A 4,396-nucleotide genomic window follows, 5' to 3' on the forward strand; every position below is an offset into this window, starting at 1 on the left:
TTTTTAGGAACGCATTGAACTGGGCTAACCCAGCTACTGTCAGAGATTGGGAAAATGATTCCCGCATCCAACCACTTTATTACTTCCTTCTTCACCACTTCCTTCATATTCGGTTTCAGCCTCCTCTGATGTTCCCTGGAAGGTTTGTGCCCCTCTTCCAGCAGAATCTTGTGCATGCAATAGGCGGGGCTGATCCCCTTGATGTCTGCCATGGTCCACCCAATGGTAGTTTGCACTCCCTTAGTACCTGTAAAAGTTGTTGAACCTGCACATCTAACAAACCAGATGAGATAATAACAGGTAATGTGGAGTCGGGACCCAGAAATTCATACCTGAGGTGGGCTGGCAATGGCTTTAGTTCCAGCTTAGGTGGTTCCTCGATGGATGGCTTTGCTGGAGGGGTCTCTCTCTTTTCTAAGTGTAAGGGCTCAAACTCTAGATTTCTATCCCAGAACCCTCTACCTTCCAGTGCCAACACCCATTCCGCCAAATCCTCACCGTTCATCTCATCCACATTTGTCAAGCATGCAGTAAGGGGATCCTCAACCGTCAATTCCTCATCATCAGACTCTATAATTACGTCCACTGCATCAATAAGAGAACAATTTGCGAACTCACTTGGTCGCCTCATAGATTTCTGCACATTGAATATAATTTCTTCATCATTGAGCCTCATCTTGAGCTCCCCAGTCTCGCAATCAATCAAAGCTCTCCCCGTGGCCAAGAATGGTCGCCTAAGATTATAGGAATTTCTTCATCCACTTTGCAATCCAAGATTACAAAATCTGCGGGGACACGAATTTCCCTACCCGAATAAGCACATCATCAAGGATCCCAAATGGACGCTTCACAGTCCTGTCGGCCAGCTGCAACAACATAGAGGTGGGTCTAGCTCTCCCAATGCCCAACCTCTTATAAATAACCAGGGGCATAAGATTAATGCTGGCCCCTAAATCACAGAGTGCCTTAGCAAAGGCAAAGTTCCCAATAGTGCATGGAATTGTAAAGCTACCAGGATCAGATAGCTTTTCAGCAACAGGTCTAGATACCACTGCACTACAGGTCTGAGTAAGTGTCACCATGGACAAGTCTTGAAAGTCAAACTTCCGAGACATCAAGTCTTTCATCATTTTAGCGTATCCCGGCATCTCCTTTAAAGCTTCAATCAATGGAATGTTTACCTGGATTTGTTTGAGCATCTCCAAGAACTTTTTATACTGCTCCTCCTTTTGATGCTTGGCCAACCTTTGTGGAAATGGTGCAGGAGGTCTTTTCTTCCCAATCACTTGAGATTTCTCTTTCTCAGCTACTGTTTCAACTACTGGCTCAGCTACTGTCTCAGTCTCTTGCTGCATATTCTTTTCTTCAGGTGCGGGCTGGACTGTTACCTCTGTCAATCCCGTAGACTCATCCAGCTCAATGGGCACTGGAATGAGTGTCTCCGCCTGTATGTTTTCTTAAGCTCTCTCTTGCTCAACATCTAGATCCCTACCATTCCGGAGACTCACCGCCATCAGCTGCTTTGGGCCCTGATCTTTTGGATTGATTTGAGTATCTGCAGGTAATGTCCCTTGAGGACGATTGTTAAGTGACATTGAAATCTGGCCCACTTGTACCTCAATATTTTGGATAGCTGCATCATGTGCATCCACCCTTTCATTTATCTTAGCGTTGGACCCAATAACCTACTGCATCATTGCTTCAAGTCTTGCAAACCCGTCTTCCTGTCTTCCACCCTGCTGTTGCTGAGGTGGGTGGTACCCTTGCTGCTGATTGTTGTACCCCTGTGGTCTAGGATATGGTGACATGTTGTTGGGGGGTCTCATGCCTCCCATGTTTCCGGCGTTATACTGTGGCTGAGGTGGCCTGTATTGCTGCTGAGTCTGCTGACCCCAGTTCTGATTACCTTGCCTCTGACCCCCATAGTTAGCCACATAGTTCATATCTTCAGGGTGCTGATGATGATGATCATGCTCTGTATTCCAAGGATTACCAATTGGCTGGCTAATGCAAGATGTGCACAAGCCCCCATTGGTAGTATCTACTATATGAACCTGCTGCTTCTGCCCTGATTCCTCCACCTTTTTGGTGAGGATGCTCATTTGTGTCAAGAGAGTCGCCATATTTTCAGCCATTGTATTAGAAGGATCGAGAGGCACTGAGTGCACCACTGGAGTGATAGGTGCGTTTCTAGTTGTCCAACCCGAATTCTGTGCCATCTTGTCGAGCAAATTCTGACCTTCTCTCCAAGTCTTGCTCAAAAATGCCCCACCAGCAGAGGCATCTACGATATTCTTCATGCTGTCTGATTGTCCCAACATCTGTTCTGGAACACCATGGTGGGGACACATAACCAACATTCCCTTAAACCTGCCCCATGTCTCGTGTAGTGTCTCCATTGGTTTCTGTTTGAAACTCACAATCTCATCAATTTGTTGAGCAGTTTTGTTGGGCGGATGGAACTTGTTGTGAAATTGCTTGACCAACTCATCCCAAGTTTCTATAGAGTTTATGGGGAGCGAGTTTAGCCAAACCTGAGCAGCTCCTGTCGCCGAGAATGGAAACAATAATAGCCTGATTGCTTCCGGAGTCACGTTGGGTTGCCTTTGAGTTTTGCATATGGACAGGAAGTTCTTCAAGTGCTGCTGAGGATCTTCTGTTTGTGTCCCAGAAAAGAGTCCCTTGTTCTGCAACAAGTGTAGCATGTTATTTGTGATCTGGAACGATTCAGCTTGTATTGCAGGCACAACAATGGCAGTAGACAAATTGTCAGCTGTTGGTTGTGCCCAGTCATATAATGCACCCTCAGGCACAGGAGGTGCCCCTTCCCTGGCATTTAAGCCAACTTGCTCATTCCTGACGTTTCCGTTGGGATCGTTTACGTCTCCCATGTTAATTTCGATTTTGAGTGTTTGTTGGGATTGTTGAATTCTTTTGTTGGCACGGTTCAATGCCCGGAATGTTTGCTCGGGGTCTGAGAGTCCTTCAAGTAGTTCTCCAGTCCTTGTAGACTTTCTAGGCATACACCTGAGCACCCAAATCAACAACCGTTAAATTTTCAATGAAAAATTTTGTAGAGAGAAAACTGACTACAATAAGAATCTTTGTATTTCTGTCAATGGAAATTGATAATTCCATTAACTCCCCGGCAACGGCTCTAAAATTTGATCACGCCCAACTATGCCTTATAAAAAGGACTCTCGGACGTTGCAAATATAACCCGAGTATTACGCCCAGGGTCGAATCCACAGAGAGTTAACCTATCAACCACTATCTTCAGACCCACTAATTCTTCAGAACCAGCTTCCCAAATATTCAAATCTCAGTTGAATGTTCTTTAACAACTACGCTTGCAAGTAACTAAATAGCTGTAAACTAAACTAATAAGGTTGTAAACAATTATGATAAAAAGCTAAGGCAATGATTTCCCCTATTGATGGAATCCCTTCTGTTTATGCTCATACAAATTTAACCAGCACATCTCTATCAATCATGAACGCTAATCTTACCGTAAATCTCTCCCGAGTAATCACAGTAATTTACTATTGCACCCTCCCGAGATACACTAGCTTGCTTTATTTAGCACGATTCACTTTAGATTACACCCAAGGCTTCGTTATCCCTAATCCCGCCTTTAAACCCGCAATTATAGATTCCTCTAATAATCTAGGAGTGGTGTTGTTAAACAATACCCTAAATATGCACTATTTTCCAAGTTATGCACACTAAATAGGCACAGCTAATTGAGGATCCTGTCAATTAACTACAACAAACACGAAGTTGAACAAATAGAAATTAAATTAGCAATTTGTATTCACATAAACAAGAAGTTCATCACCCAATAGGTTCCATCAAAACCTTAGACAAGGAATTTAGCTACTCATGGCTATGGGAAAATAAACTAAGATAGAATTCATCATAAAAATCAAAAGTAAAGAAGAAAGATGTTTGGAGTATTCTCTCACAATGGTTTTCCTTGCTAAGAAACCCTAAAAATCAATACATGCCTCTCTTGGGCGAAGTCTAATGTTTTAAATAGGGTTTAGGTCTAAAAATCCCGTATTTGACACTTTGACCCCTGAACTTTTCTGCGCCTGCCGCGGTTCTGCCGCGGTCGCGGTAGAACCGCGGCCAATCACCCTCTCTGAATCTCTAAAGTTCTGAAGCTGCCTTCCACCGCGGTTCTGCCGCGGTCGCGGTAGAACCGCGACCAAACCATTTTTCTGAATCCTAAGGGCTGGCATGGCGTAGCTTCATTGGGAATTTACACATTTGGCCTCTTTTCTCCAATTTTGACTCCAAAACTGCTCCTTAGCCTTCCTTATACATATATCACCTGCAAATCATGAAAAGCACTAATAAGAGCATTTTGTTATCACTTTTAGCATTAAAACTA

This window comes from Nicotiana attenuata, unplaced genomic scaffold (assembly GCF_001879085.1).
Source record: "Nicotiana attenuata strain UT unplaced genomic scaffold, NIATTr2, whole genome shotgun sequence".
NCBI classification, from domain to species: Eukaryota; Viridiplantae; Streptophyta; class Magnoliopsida; order Solanales; family Solanaceae; genus Nicotiana; species Nicotiana attenuata.